The sequence below is a fragment of the Arvicanthis niloticus genome, chromosome 8, assembly GCF_011762505.2.
Source record: "Arvicanthis niloticus isolate mArvNil1 chromosome 8, mArvNil1.pat.X, whole genome shotgun sequence".
Classification (NCBI taxonomy): domain Eukaryota; kingdom Metazoa; phylum Chordata; class Mammalia; order Rodentia; family Muridae; genus Arvicanthis; species Arvicanthis niloticus.
The window spans coordinates 11518699-11535437 of record NC_047665.1 but is presented as its reverse complement, the minus strand read 5'-3'; the positions used below and the strand labels follow the sequence as shown (position 1 = coordinate 11535437).

At 43.5% G+C, this 16739-nt stretch overlaps 1 long non-coding RNA gene across 1 annotated transcript; it reads left to right on the top strand.

Moving 5' to 3' along the window:
* The first annotated feature begins 497 nt into the window (after positions 1–497).
* LOC143443174 (uncharacterized) lies at positions 498–9573 on the top strand. Its single transcript, XR_013111939.1, has 3 exons — positions 498–1093; positions 8789–8857; positions 9171–9573. It is a non-coding gene; the product is annotated as an uncharacterized LOC143443174 (long non-coding RNA).
* The last annotated feature ends 7166 nt before the right edge of the window (positions 9574–16739 follow it).

The window sequence follows — 16739 nt, the reverse complement described above, 5'->3', positions numbered from 1 at the left end:
CCAGCCCACCTGTGTGTGCTATTTCCGTTGGTGTCATGTGGCCGTGTGAACTGCGGTTCCCCCATGGGGAATTGGGAGTCATGGATTCTGCTTTTGTAGCGTTCTTTTTATAATTCTTCGTGTTATACTCACTCTTCTTTCTGAATCTAGCGCTCTCACGGAGCATCTGTTGGCTCCGTTATGACTAAGAGAAAATTACCAGTCTTCCACTTCCTCCCTCTTCCCCACCGCCCCCGGGCTTCTCTCGGTTTGGTCCTTATTTTTAGGTCTAGTGGTTCCCTCTGAGCTCCAGCAACTACTCAGGAGGCTGCTTTATGCTCTCCCTCATCCCTCTCCCTCTTCCTCATCCCTCATCCCTCTTCCCTCTCTCCTTCTCTCCTCCCTTTCTCTAGGTAAGAATCTCATGTATCCCAGGCTGATTTGAGCCTCTTATTTAGCCAGGATTGGCTTGAATTCTGATACTCCGCCTCCAGTTTGGGATTTCTGAGATTCATCAGTACAGGTTTATCCAGTATAGGGAGCAAAGTCTTGCTTTCCTGCATGCTAAGTGAACACTGGGTCACTGGAGCCGCATCCATCCTCCAGGTTTTCTCTTACTGACCTCTGGGTGCTGGACAGAACAGGCAACTGACAATCTCAATGTCCTACCTTCTCTGGTTCTTCCTTCTTCTGTGTGTTTTATTTCTTTAGGTTTATAAAATGTACTTTTTGGAGCCAAGCTCCTCCCAGGGATTTTGCCTGAATTTTATTTCTGAACACTCTCTGTTGTTGCTTTCTCTGCGAGTGGCACGCCTTTGCCACTGGAACCTAGATGCAGCCTTTCTTTCTGCAAACCACACACAATGGTTACAGCTGTGGTTGACATTTGGGTTCCCACTGTAAATGTTCCAGAATTGAAATTCTCAGTGGTGATGTTTTCTGAAGCTGGGATTTGGGTCCTGACTAGATTGAGGGACTGAAGCCCTCATGAACAGGGTTAATGCTTTACAAAACTTGGAGTTGAGCCCAGACGGAAGCCTCCCTCATCCCTTCCACCTCCTGAAAACATCAAGAGTTGGGCCTGAGGGGACCTGCCCTTGCTTTGAGCAAGCAGGTAAGCCAATCCGTTTGAACTGCTTGTACTCCTCCCTGTGTTCAACGCTCCCTTCTGACTTCTCTGATAGAAGCTTCCCTGCATGTGATGTCTGGTGTTTTGGTGATTTTCCTGCAGCTACTGGAATTATTTTTTCGTAGAGAGATGGGGGTTTAGGCTTCTTTTGGTCCTCCCTTCTGTATTATGGGTTTCCTTGTTGTAGTTTGGTTTGTATGGGGATGGGAAGGGGAGTGAGGGTTGTTTTTATTTTTGGTTTGTTTTGAGAAATCATATATCATATCATATATCTACAACTTGTCTCCCACTCTTCCTGTAACTGATGATGACCTTAAACATATGAACATCCAATCCTCCTGTCTCTACCTCTCAAGTGCTAAGATTACAGTCAAGAGTCATCACCATACGTGGTGTATGTGATGCTAAGGTTCCAGCCTATGCCTTGTGAATGCTAAGGCAAACCCTCCATTAACTGAGCCATAGAACCATAGCCATAGCCCACTGAGTTATGCTGTAACATACGTGCACACACATGCACACACATGTATACACATGCAGAGACATGCACACAAATATGCACACACACATGTGCGTGAGTGCACATGCAGTCACATACACACATTCATACAAGTACACACATGTATACATACATGCACCCACACACATATACATATGCATACACATACGTGCATATGCATGTAGCTATACATACACACATGCACACATGTGAATTCACACAGACATGCATACAATATGCACACACACGCACATGTGCAAATACAAGGGCTCACAACATACACACATGCATACACGTACGCACACACACATGGATACATGTACAGGCAGGCACACATGCATACACACACACACAAAATTTTTAAAAAATTTTTAAACCTAACTACTATTTTACATTTTTAAGATTTAAAACCCTGTGCCTTTGTAGTTTTTTATTAATTTAAGGAGGTCGTGGCTTTCCTTGTGGGTCTGCAGGCTCTGCTCCTCAGGCCAGGAGACCTTTGTGCTATATTGAATGAATCCCCTTCCCTCTGAAGGACCTAAGACACCGACAACCATGATCTGTGTGGACCTACCTGCTTTCCATCAGTGCTATCCACTCTTTGACTACACCCATTTTTCTTTTTCTCCTTCTGCACTCAGAGAGAAGGCAAGTCACAGCTTTCCACTTCATAGCTTACTTGGGCTCTGCAATGGGTCTACTGTTTAAAACAAAAATCCTAAAATCAAAAAAGACATGTGAGCACACAGGGAAGAAACTGAGTAGAAGCTTCACGGAATGTGTTACCCACATGACTAAGAACAAATAAGGAGACCTAGCGAGTCCCATAGCCATCTTTAAGGTTCCTTTGCCACTCAGCTTTCTCCACTACTGCCATAGCTTAGCACCTACTGCAGACTGAATGACATCATCCTTACCATCCACAACAGTCAATTTTTTCAGCGCTGTGACCAACTGACAGGAGACTACATGAAGAGGAGTTAATTCTGGCTCCGAGTTTGGTGGTACAGTCCATCGTGGTGGGGAAGGCAAAGCGGGAGGAGCATGGGGTGGCTGGTCACACTGTGTCAACAGTCAGGAAGCAGAGATGGCATTCAGGTAGAGAGGCTATAAAATGTCAAGGCCTGTGACTCAATTATTCTACCTACCGAAAGTTCCACAACTTTCCAGAGGGGGCACTCTACTCAGGGATCAAGAGTTCAAACACTGTTGGGGGAAATATCACATTCAAACTGCACCACCATATCAGTGAATGCAGGAGTATTTTTTTTTTCTTTAACAGCATCTCTGAAGTGACTATTCTGAAAGAAACAAATATTAGGCTGCTTTCTCCCACCGGCTCCTCCCAGTAGGCAACCCAGGTGGGATCCAGAACATAGGAACATGGTGTGCAGTTCACACTAAAGTTGGATCCTGTGACAAGAGGAAGAGTCATGTTGGAGAGGGTGGGAGACAAGGAGCATGCAAAGGGATAATGACTGCATGGGCTGACCGTGGCAGGGGTAAGGGCCACTGATATGACTGGCCATGTCAGAGGAGAGGGTCCCTGAAACTAGTCATGCCGTTTTGTCCTTTGAACCTCTAAAAATGTCCAAGTTTTAATAAACACCACATTAACACTTTTAAATGCCTCTAGTTTAGGTATATTAATCAGACTAATAATATAAACATTAGAAATTACAATAAATTTTTTTCAAAAACCACCTCACCTTCCATGTCCAGTGATACCGGTAACAAGTTAACTACCACGTCACAGATATGAAATGTTTCAATAATTGAATTTAAGTCTACTGTTTTGTGTATCATCAAATTTCATTAAAGTTCACAGTATCTAAATGAAGGGTACATTTGCATCTTTTGCCTATGCAGAAGCAAAGCCTTCTAGGACTGTGGCCAGGAAAAGGATGATTCCACACATAAGCATGACTCATTGCAGACAAACAGAGCACCAGTCCTAACAACATCCGGATGCTAACGTAAGGTTGAGGAGTTGCACATATCAGGTGATATAATTCCCTCGCTCTTTCTGTGGTCTGCTCTCTCCATCACCTTCATGTGAGTCTGGGGACGGAACTCACGCCATAAGGCTACCGCAGCAAGTGGTTTTTACCCAACAAGTCATCTCGCCAGCCCCGTTCACGCTTTTTGAAAAGACTTAGTGAATGTATTGTTTTTTTACATGTGTAGTAAACAATTTAACTGAAGCACGTAGAGGGCTTCTCAGTAATCTGTTGCTTTTAAATTTTTCTTTAAAACTCTACAGATTTATAAAGGTTTGAAAAATCAAACCTTACAATGAAACTCCAAGTGGCTGCTGCCAGGTTCAACACTCCTATCCCAGGGATGACCTAACCCCACAATGGGCTGTTTATTAGTGTTTCTAGCTGTGGGTCTGTGTTTGTGGTTTTTGTTGTTACTATTTTTTGTTGTTGTTGGATATTTGGGGTTTTTGGTGTTTTGTTTGTTTGTTATTGTTGTTATGCCTTTTTCTTCTGTTTTAGGGTTTTTTTTTTCTTCATTTAGCATGCAAAGTAGTGTATTTCATTACCGCCATTTTTAAAAAGATTTATTATTTTTATTTTATACACATTGGTGTTTTGCTTGCATACATGTATGTGTGCCACACGTATGCCCAGGGCCCTTGGAGACCAGAAGTGGGTTGCAGATTCCCTGGAACTGGAGTTACAAATGGTTATAAGCCACCATTTTCATGCTTGGTCCTTATCCATGTCCTCTGCAAAAGCAATAAGTAGCCTTAACCACTAAGCCACCTCTCCAGCTCTTGTTATGTCAACTTCAAATGCACTGTTCCTATTAATGTCCACCCCAAACACCTTCCCCATCATAGAGTGTTTCTCTTGGTGGTCCCCTTTCTGTCTCCAAAGCCCACCTCTATCTTTATGTCATCCGTATTCTACTGGGTCCCATCCCCACCCTGAGCTCCTTCTTCTTTTCATGGTTTCACTTCTTATTCTCTCTCTCTCTCTCTCTCTCTCTCTCTCTCTTTCTCGCACATGTGTGCACTCACATGAGCAAGCATGCACACACACATCAATACACATATACATACACACATGCATATATACACATACATACACATATGCATATACCCATACACACAAATATACACATACACACATATACACATGTATATACACACATATACATAAACACAGATATACATGTATACACACATACATACACACATGTGCACACATAATCACATACACAAACACACACATACACACACGTGCATATACACACACACAAGCACCGGTGAATGTAATTTTGAACATTTAATAGCATATGTACATCTGTTGCTCTCTGTCTTAGCGTGACTGCAAACAAAGCCCTCAGCCCCAACTGTACCCACTGTCTGAGCTGAATAGTTACGTGAGTGCCTGTGTTTACTTTCTGTGGATGAATACCCATTACATCAAGCCTTTTCTTCTCAGGAACCTTTTTTCCCTCTGGATTATAAAAGGAGGTTGTTTTTCCTCTTCCTCTCACACAAATGTTTTGAAAAAAAAAATGAAAATGTCAAAGGCACAGAGAGAAGAAGAGTAGCAAAAACAAGTGTTGCCTGGTACAACAGCTCCGTTTCCAACGCTGCTTGGTATAAGGGCTCCGTTTCCAAGGGCTTGCACACATTCATTTAGAATGACAAAAAAACACATTCATGATTTCTCTTTTCTCAGTTTTTGTGCTACTTTTGGATACTAACAATATATGCAGCTTGAAATTATGCGCTGTCAAAACCTTAGGTGTGAACTGAGTTTCTCAGTAAATCTTCTGAAGCTTAATTTCATTACAGGGCAATAATTCTACTGAGAAGCTCAAGCCAATGCTTCTAGCACATCTAAGTCAAATATTTACACATGTGGACTTGAAATAGTTCCTTTTAAGGTATATTTATACGTTTGTTTGGTGTGTGTGTGTGTGTGTGTGAATGCTCGAGCACGCTCACACATGTGTGTGCACACACACATATGTTTCATGGTGTGCATCTATGGTCAGAGGACAACTTGCAAGAATCTGTTCTCTCCACCATGTGAGATGCAGGCACGGGGCAAGTACTTTTATTTCTGAGCCCACTCACAGGCACTAGCTTTGGAATACTTATAAGTGAGATTTTTTTTTTTTTTCAAATACTTGACTATGACAAGGATGGGAAAATAGAGATATCAGAACAACAAAGTACAAATCTGAAAGTTCTATGGTTAAATTCACCAATTAGCATGCAAAGGCTTTTTCTAGCTACACGCAGAGCCGACGTTTTCTTGACAGTTTGCCAGCAGACTGAAAACATCTTGTCCCTGGTGTTAAGCAATCGGGTGGGCTTTATCTCTCCCAGCAGGCATTATCAGGAGAGATAATTCTCATAATAACACTGAATGGCTGTCCCAGCTAGTTTCGTCCTGTTGACACAAACCTAGACATATTTGGGAAGAGGGAGTCTTAGTTAAGGATCTGCCTTTATCAGATGGACCTGTGTGAGGGCCTGTGGAACATCTTCTTGATTAATTATTAATGTGGGAAAACATAGCCTTTCCTGGGCAAGTGGTTTTCTGGGCAATAAGAGAAAGGTGGATGAAGAAGCCAGAGGAAACACGTTCTTCCCAGGGTCAGGCCTCTGCTTGAGCTCATGCCTTGATTTCCCTCTTAGCTGAACTATGACTGGATCATGTGAGCCAATGCTCTCCACAAACTGCTTCTGGTCAGGATAGTTGTCACAGAGATAGTCACAAACTTAGAAGATCGATCTTTTAAACCCACATTCTTTTATGTGTCAACATCCGTTCCCTGCGAACCAGGCTTTGGGTATATAGTATGTGATGAATTTGGTGTGTGGCAAAGAGTTACAACATAAAAAGCCATACCAGTAATGCCTTAGAGACCCTGAAAGAACTGAGAGTTCAACATCTTCATCTGAAGGCTGCTAGTGGAAGACTGACTTCAATGCAACTAGGATGAAGGTCTTAAAGCTCATGCCCACAGTGACACTACTCCAACAAGGCCAAAGCTTCTAATAGTGCCACTCTCTGGGCTAAGTACATTCAAACCTTAACAGGGGGTCCCTCTGTTTCAAGTCCAAACTCCTATAGTAAAAAACAATTAAATTTCTCCCTGCAGGGGAAAAAAAGGAGAGAGATTGGATTGGATCCACACAATTAGCTGACAGTGTTACTATGTATATTACAAATGTTAAACTTCAACTCATCTCTAGATTTAGTGCTCAATCTGTTAAGATGTCTACAATTCCTGCCATGGAATAACCTGACGTGATGATCAAGTAAGAATGTGGAACTAAGAGGTAATAACTTCAACGCTGAAGTGTCTTAGCTGCTGTTCTACTACTGGGAAGACACACCAAGACCAAGGCAACTTCAAAGAAAGCATTTGGTTGGGCGTTTGCTTACAGTTCAGAGGGTGATCTCATGCTCATTGTGATGGGGAGCACGGTGGTGGCAGGCAGGCCTGACACTGGAGCAATAGCTGAGGGCTTACATCCTGATTCACGGGCCAGAGACACACTGGAGGGAGAAGGGAGGAGGGAGGAGGGAGGCGGGAGGAAGGAAAATGGGAAGATGGGAAGAGGGGGAGCGGAGGGGGAGAAAGAACAAGAGGGAGAGAGAACTACCTGGAAATGGCATAGATTTTTGAAACCTCTAAACCCACCCCCTAGTGACATAATTCATTCAATGAGGCCACACTTTCTAATCCTTCCTGAACACTCTACCAACAGGGGACCAAATAATCAAATGTATGAGCCTATGGGGGCCATTGTCATTTAAACTACCACAGTATTCTGTAGTTCAGTTAGCCAAGGTTGATAAACAGTATCCAGCACTCACATTTTGTTAATTAAAAGTAGATGTTATAAAAACAATTTCTTTTAGAGTCTTGTTTCCCTTTTTGGTTTAAAATGAAAATAAGATTTTTATTATTCCTTCAAGTCTATGATTTCTCAGAAATCTTGTATTTCATCTCTCTGTGTCAGTAATACTGTTAGGTGTATGTGAAGACCCCCAAATCGGGGAGACCCTCACTCAAGTCTCGGGAAATTGCGGCCACCCAAGAACTCTCGCAAGACACCAACCATACCTGGATGCAATCGGCAGAGGCTTTATTAGGGAAGTTGGCCGGTGGTCAAACCACAAGCTCTCTCTCAAGAGCAAGGTTTGGCCCCAAGTGACGGGTTAAGGGGTCTTTTAAAGAGAAAAACCACAAACAAGGGGAGTGGGGAGGGGGTGAGGGATTTCCAAGGATACATAACATAAGAATAGTGAAACATTCCAGAGAAACCCAACCTAAAAGGTTAATAGCCATGAAAATTACTCAGTATAATCATTTTTCTCAAAAATGTGGTTTTACCATGTCACTGCCCTACCCTGTCAACTATTTATTAACTATTTCTCACTAGCTCCAGCCGTAGAACCACAGCCCTGTCATTGTGTTTTTACCATCTGAATGACTTTCATTCTTTACAGCCAGTTCCTGAAACTGGCCTGGCTTGTTTCAGAGAAAAGTTTCCATGTCCCTAAAAGAACTTAAAAAGCATCTATATATGTATATATTCTATAAAAATGATTTTTATAATTTTTCATTCTTCATAGGAAGAAGAGGACAGTCTTGTTGGGAGGGAACTGAAAATGATATTGTGTTGTTATCTGGTTTCTCCAGTGTGACTATCCCAAACTGCTCTCTGGTATATTGCCAAAATAATAGGACGAATAAAATTATTAGTCACAGATAAAATATTTTGAATACTAAAAAACAATATTTCCTTAAATTAGAACTGACCATAGCAGGCAAAAATTATAAAATCACACCAGTCAAAAACCCTTAAAATTAAAACAATAAGGAATAAATTCAAGTGTCCTAAACAACAATTACAATGCTTCATAAAACATGGAGAAAACATAGTCAGTTGGTTTAAACAGTATGGCTCCTGCCCCATGATTAAAATGTCTGTTTCCCTTTCTCTGGGCTGGTTATTTTGCATAGTATCAGAAGGCACAATGTCGGCAGCTCTGGGATAAAGGTCAAGGGTGCCACACAGCCATGTACCCGGCAAGTGGCAGTACCAACCTGCTAAGAAGAGGTCTATACTGTGTGACAGTGACAGTCTATAAAAAGGCTCATTAACCAGCCTCTTTGTGATTACATTTGATTCACAGACCTCATGTCCGACGCTGTGAGCCAGATCAAAAGCCGGCAGCTCAGAAGGTCTCAGATCCTGTGGTCAGGTAGGGTGGGGAACCTACCACTGTTGTTTTCCTGAGTGCGCATGTCAAAGTGTCTTCTAAATATTTATGATTGCCCACATAGATTAGTGCTGGCCTCAATCTCGAAACTCCTCCCCCAACCCCACAGTGGGCATCAGTTAATGCAAAGATCCATAACTGACCAAAGTACTAAGAATATCGTCTTTGCATGTTCAGTCCTAACTGGGACATTTGCACACATTCCCCACAAGTCTCCAGGACCATCCTGGAGGAGGAAGTGAGGAATGTAAGACCTGGAGGATGGGAAGGAATGCTGTAAAATCCTGTCTTCCAGACATGACCTGAGGTGACAGCAGCAAGACTCTCCTGCTCAGGACCAGAATGGATAGGAGAGTGGCCCATGAGGCCAAGACCTGCAGGGCATCAGTCAGCATTCCAGAACGGATGGAGACCTGCCTGGGATCAGTCAACCTTCCAGAATGGATGGGAGAGGGGCCCTTGAGGCTGGAGCTGAGGAGATTTTGACAGCTAATGGCTGCAGAGGGAGTGTCATTTTTCTTTTGGGTACATTCCCCGGGTGGGTAGTCCCAAACGTGCATTCATGGACACATCACTAATTGAACTTAGTGGATTATAAAAAAATTAAATATGGAAGGTGGGAAGAGGAAGCATTAGGAGGTGTCCAGGAGAAGTGGAAGAGGGGGGTTGGACAGTATGCAATTAAGATATACTGCACATATGTAGGGTTTTATCGAAGAATAAATAAGAATAATTTTTGAAAATGCCTGTTTCCCTTGTTTGTTCTTGAAAATAAATCTTTCCCTGGATTATTCCAACTTTATGTATAGTACTTGTATTATATGTCTGTAAGAGTGTTTTTCAGGTAGGAGGGAAGAAACAAATCCCAGATCATAATATGCTGCTGGTGGCACTGTGTTCCCGGGCATCTTCTGCCCATAAACTACTGTTTTTGCCTCAAAAACTACTTTCCCTCTTTCTTAGCCTCGACTCTTAGATCCTAGGATCTAAGATCTAAGAGTTCCTAGTGCCATGGGACTTACAATCCCCTTTTACTTCCAGATGCATGGCCAACGGGGGCAAGCATTGGCAAGCGGTGACCACAGCCTTGCTAAAGGTTCTATAAATTGACTGAGTAGAATTCGATGGCTATGGAAAATTGGAATGATGTAGATCCAGAGATTGAAATTACCTTGGGCAGTTTTTGCTTGCCTTGACTGCTATCTAGATGCCCATCTCCTGAGTCTGACCACCAGCTGCTACCAACTCAAACGCTATGAACGTCATCAGGTAGCATCTAAGGTCCATATCAGAGATCCCTCTGTTTTGGTTAGCTTGCCTGCCTGCCATTCTCACCAGTGTGCTTACTAAATGTTGTGACCATGGGCATTCCTGGTAACCACTTCCATGTTGTAAGTTGTTGTTTGGGGCTTCCTGAATCTGGGTTCTAGGGCTCCAGCCACTCATAGTTATCTCAGAATAAACCAATTCCTTCTCCCTCTGGGGTGAGAGCTATTTTGTATGGACACCAGTAACCAGTATTTTCCATATCTGAGGAGGTAGGGAGTGACTATGCCAACATCAGGGGGAAAGGTTTCATGTAAAGAACTGGTTTTTAAATACCTTCCTTTGCCTTCTATGGGAAATAAAGACAGGCTGTTATTAGTTTAAAATAAGGCATTGATGTCATGGCATCTTTATTAAAATAAAGGAACTCTGTGATAAAAGCAGACCAAGACATTAGGGAAGAAGAAACAGGTCAAGTGCTTCCACTCCAGGAAGGGAAAATCAGGTGTGTCTCGGAATAAGCACGTGATACCCAAGCCCAGGTGGATGCCTGGGAAGAAAAAGGAAAAATCCAGAGATTTACTGAGCTCAGGAACAAAACCTTAAAATGAGGATTTCCCAGCTAATGGGGACAGATACTATAATTGATGTCAAGTTCATTTTCAAAATAGTACATTAAAATAAAAATTGTAAAGTGCCTCACGAGCCATAGGCATGAGCTTCTTCACAAGGCTCTTGGCAGCCCGCAGCTGCCAGTGTCATTAGCTTGTCTGTCTGACCTAAAGGAAATTACTGCCGTGCAGCAGCTGAGCTCTGGAGACCGAGTAGAAATGAGGGAACGTAAAATCAACAGTGATGACTCTACAAAATAGAATACGGGGTCTCCTTCACAGGACACACAGGGTCTCTTTCATCTTCACTAAATCCCCTCTTCAAAGTCATTGCCGAGCTCATGTTCCAAGAACTAGACTGGACTCTTTTGTGTCTTCAAATAGATGGAAGGGTGGGGGAGTGAACCCCCCCCCAGAGATGCCACTGCTAATTAGTGTCTCTGCACACCACTTCCTGAGCACTGCGCACAGCGCTGCCCAACCCTGCCAAGCCCTGCGGGGACACACAGACTGTGTTTACAAGCCAACATGGCCCGGTACACTCCTCAGCTCTGCTCAGAAGGCGCAGAATTCATTTTCTATGCAGAGAGAACATCACCTAAGCTTATCTTGGAAAGATGGATGAATTCTCTGATGGATGTAAAAATTTTACCACGGGGGGGTGGGGGGGGGGGACAACAACTCTGCGAGGTGAATTATCAAGCAGAATAAACTAGAAACAGTAAAAACACTTCTGTTGTCCTGCACGTGTCTGGTTTAATTCATTGTCATTACACATGCTCCAATATCACGACGTTTCTCTTCCTCAGATGCTGGCTGGCTTCTAGGGAAAAAGATGGCTGTCTGAGCGAACAGTTGTAGCATCATTTTAGGCTTCCCAGATAACTATTTAATTTATGATTGCAATCATTGAGATTCTTTCTGTAGAAGATTATAAATTCAGTCATGAGTTAGCTTTATTTTTTTATGAAATCTTTCAGCTTCTTTTAAGGTAATTTATTTTTAGTTACATGTATATATGTGTCTGTGTGGAAGTATATGCACATATGAGTTCAGGTGCCCATGCTGGCCAGAAGGGGCTAGTGGACGGCCTGGAGCTGGAGTTAAAGGTGTGAATGAACCATTTGATAGACAAGCCTTGTGGTGCTACATAGGGGGAACTCAGACTTGTTCCTCCTTTCACCGTATCTGCTCCCTGTCTGATTCCTGTCTTCTTCCTTCCCCACCTCCAGTGACCACCATTCTCCCCCGATCTACAAAACCAACTCTTCAGTGTCCACTAACCAGTGAGGACATGTGCCATCTGTCTTTCTGAACCTGGCTGTTTTCATTTGACAGAGTGGCCTCCTATTCTGTTCTTGCATCAATGAGTGGCACATCATTATTGCTTATGGCTGAGAAATAGCCCACCATTTATATAGAACACATTTTCTTTTACTATTTTTTAATGCATGTATAACCATGTGTCTAGTGCCTACAGAGGCCAGAAGAGGCCATGAGATTCATCAGAACAGGAATTAAGAGATGGTTGTCAGCCATCAAGTGGGTACTAGGAAACAAACCCTGGCTCTCTGCGCGAGCAGCAAGTGTTCTTAACGTCTGAGGCATTTTTTTCTCAGCTCCAATGCTGGCTTACAGTTTAAGGTTATAGTCCACTATGGTAGGGGAGTCATGGCAGCAGGAATGTGGGGGAGCTGCCCACATCTGCAGACAGGAAGCAGAGACTGATGAGTGTTGGCACTCAGCTGGCATTTCCCTTTTTATTCAGTTGAGGATTCTAGCTCATAGAATTCTGTTACCCACATTTCAGTATGGTTCTTCCTACCCCAGTTAACTAATGAATGTTGGGGTTCCGCTCACTCTCTCCTTTTTATTCAGCCTAGAACCTAGTTTGTCCTGTCAATCTGACAATCAACCTTAACCAATAACAGGGGCCCATAAACCAATTAAAAGGGGGAAACTACTGAACATCTCTTTGCATATGTTTATAGTTTCCCATGGGCTCAACATCACTGGCTATTGACTGACACAATTGACTCTCCAAACAGCTAAAGGAGCTGACTCACTTTGTCTAGTGTTATTTATATTCAACCCACAGGCCCCTGCTTCTATCTCCAGAAAGGCAGGATAGGAGGCCCTTGGGTGACAGTTCTTCATGCAATGACTTGAAGTTTTCCTTTGGAAATGCTTGGCACCGTATTTGAGGTCTGTGGCACAAACTAGTTTTGTCAGATGGTTAGAGCAGTGGCCAGCTATGTGAACATGGCAAATCTCTACAAACTTTCCTGAGCCTGAGCATGTGTTTCTCCCACACTGTGTGGAAACGTGGAGGGATTCAAGCCTGACTTCAGTACACAGAACTGGTGGCCAGCATATCACCCACAGGCCTTGACTTGCCTCCTGTTCTTGTAACTGAGCACCACACAGTGCATTTTGCAGCACAAAGTCCTAAGAGACTCACAGTTCTGGAGCCTAGGAAGTGAAGCTCATGGAGCTGGTGTGTACATGACAGCCAGTGAGGATCATGGTGTCACACTGTAGCACAGTGAGGAAATCATGTGACAAGACTGAGCCTGGCTCTCTTCCTCTTCTTATAAAGCCACTAATGGCGTCAGGGGGCCTCACCCTGTAACATGGCTTCATCTGCCCTGACTACCTTCCAAAGGTCGCACCTCGGAACACTACCAACACCTGACTTTGGAGATGAAGTTTCTAAAGCACAAAGCTGGAGATGCACCTAGACCTTATCATACCTAAGTAAAGTGACTGCCTATTTGCTTTTTAATTCTCTCTTTCCAGAAATATTGCCTAAAGAGGCCAGGGAGCTTCTAGTCTTTCTTTTCTGACCTCAGCTTCCAGGAGTATAGGCTTGTATACTTAGTTCCATCCTCCGACTAGAAAGAAGCTGTCAGGGTGAGTGGGAAGGGGACCCAAGAAGAGAGGTGCATGCTAGGTTCTAAGAAGGCTCACGAAGGTGGGTTCAAAGAAGTGTGCAGGAGGCATTTCAGATGGGATCGGGAGAGCTGAATGGACTGCAGGTGTGGCTGTTTGGAGCTCACCTGAGCTATCCCACTACCCTCTCCTGTAGCACTCACAGTTTACCTGAGCTATCCCACTACCCTCTCCTGCAGCACTCACAGTTTACCTGAGCTGTGGAGGTCATCTACATGCACAAATGTCAAAGCACATGGCTTGGTGAGCCCCAATTCTATCAAGAGAGACCCATGTGGAAACTCAGAGACTATCACAAAAGGCTTAGGCCAGTGAATTTAAACACCTGAGTGAAGCCATTGTATTTTTGGTTTTCAGAAAATGTTACCGGCAACATTGTCTCAAGAGATCCAAAATCCAAAGAAACACTGTGAAAGCACTTTCAAAGACTCCTGAACATTTGCAGGGTGTGGCTAAGCCCACTGAAGCTGAGATCTTTTCCAGGAAGAGCAGCTTCCTGCAACACAGAGAGGCTCTGTAAAATAGAAGACAGAATGGACAGCTCAGCCAGGTTGGCCAAATAGTAGATCATCAGTCTACACTGTACAAAAACAATTCTGTAATATTTAGAGATATACAGTTATTGAAGAAATGAAAAAAAAAAACTATCTTTTTTTTCAGAAGGTTATACAAAAATCTGACACTGCTTCCCAGACTGATACATTTAATATAATTGTGGTCAAAAGTCTGAGAACATGTTTACACAAGTTGACAAAGTTCCTTTTAAAGACTGAGTGAAGGAGGAGACAGCAAATTAGCTAAATGAATCATCCAATGAAGGCAACATGATGTAGCATTCCTAGCAGCTAGCACAGCATGTCATGAAACAAATAGATAAATGCAACCAAAAATTTATGGATAAGAGTAAAAATGTAATTATTGAAACTGGAGAGGTGGTTCAGCAGTTCACAGTGTATCTTAGTCAGGGTTTCTATTTCTGCACAAACATCATGACCAAGAAACAAGTTGGAGAGGAAAGGGTTTATTCAGCTTACACTTCCACATTGCTGTTCATCACTAAAGGAAGTCAGAACCTGGAACTCAGGTCAGGAAGCAGGAGCTGATGCAGAGGCCCTGAAGGGGTGCTGCTTACTGGCTTGCTTCCCCTGGCTTGCTCAGCTTGCTTTCTTATAGAACCCAGGAAGGACTACCAGCCTAAGGACGGCACTACCTACAATGGGCCCTCCCACCCTTGAGCACTAATTGAGAAAATGCCTTCCAGCTGGATCTCATGGAGGCATTTCCTCAGGGGAGGCTCCTTTCTCTGTGGTGACTCCAGCTATGTCAAGTTGACACACAAACCAGCCAGTACACAATGTTTGCTGCTTTTGCAGAGGACCAGAGTTCAGTTCCTCGCACCACATCAAATGGTTCACAACTACCTGTAACTCCAGTTCTAGGGGATCCAACACCCTCTTCTGGCTTCTGTGGGCCCTTGGACACACACACACACACACACACACACACGCGCGCGCATGCACGTACACACATGCACACATGCACACATGCACACATGCACACAGGAATGTAAACCCACTTTTAAAAGTCCCTTATAAGATACCCAATCAGGAAACTAGAGAGAAAGTTCAGACATACAACTCGTGCTGTTGCCCACAGATGTGTTACTCTGTTTCAATCTACTGGCACCTGAATGTGCAGAAATGGGAGAAGGACAGACATTACCTGATAGCAGTTATTCTAGAAGGGATAAGGCAGCTGCATTCACTACCTTCCTGGTGGCTGTGACACAGTACTCGACAAAAGCCCTTTAAGGAAGGACTTATTTTGGCTCATCCCTCAAGGACACAGTCCACTGTGGTGGGGAGGCCGTAGCAACAGGGGCAGAAGCAGCTGGTCACGTGGCATCCACAGTGAAGAAGCAGGGTGGATGTTGGTTCAGCTCAGTTTCGCCTTTTAAGTCAGTCTGAGACCCCAGGACATGAGAAAGCTAGCCACATTTGGAGTGTATCTTCCCACTTTAGCTAACCCAGTCTAGAACCTCCCTTGGACATGCCCAGAGGCTTGTGCCTTAGGCAAGTCTAAATGCAGCCCAGTTGACAATACTGACCAACACACAAGGGATGATTCCCGGGCTACATATTTGAATCTTCCACACAAACTAATTTTAATGATTACATAATTTCTTTTTAAAAAAAAAAAAAATCCTCTAAATTTTTATGAAATTTTGCATATTTTAATTGTATTCATTTGTTTTGTTGTTGAGTTGGCTTTAAAGTCAAGGCTTTCTCTACACCCTAATCCTGGCACGGGGTTCAAGGGGAGATTTTTAAAGCTTCTTTGGGTCTCTGTTTTCTCACCTACTAAATGGGGTCAATGACTACTAGTATTGGTTTCCTTTCTACAGCTGTGATCAAGATATCCCGAGAACAACTCTCAAAAGTACAGATTTGGCCGGGCAGTGGTGGCGCACGCCTTTAATCCCAGCACTTGGGAGGCAGAGGCAGGCAGATTTCTGAGTTCGAGGCCAGCCGGGTCTATACAGAGTGAGTTCCAGGACAGCCAGGGCTACACAGAGAAACCCTGTCTCAAAAAACAAACAAATAAATAAATAAATAAATAAAGTACAGATTTGTTCTGGTTCCTGGTTTCAGACATTTCTGACTATAGCTCTTGGCTCCCTTCATCCAGGCACCTGTGAGGTAACACATGATGGGTGCAGGAGCTCAGGCAAGTGTCACCTCATGGAGGACAGGAAACAGAGATAGGGGGTGGGGCAAGGATCGAAACTTGCCTTCAAGAGCATCCCCCGTGATGATCTTTCTCCAGAACTGATTTCCGTGCTGCTATACATGAACTACAGGGTGTTGTAAAAATTATTAAAGATCTCGGCACTGGGTTTCTTCCCTGCCTTTAACCATTTCTGTTCCCAGATGAAACACACACACAGCCTTTATATTTTTAAAACATGCTTTAGGGAGTAAAATAGCTGGGCAGCTGCCTACCATTCATACTATTGGAGTCTGCCTTCCTGTCCA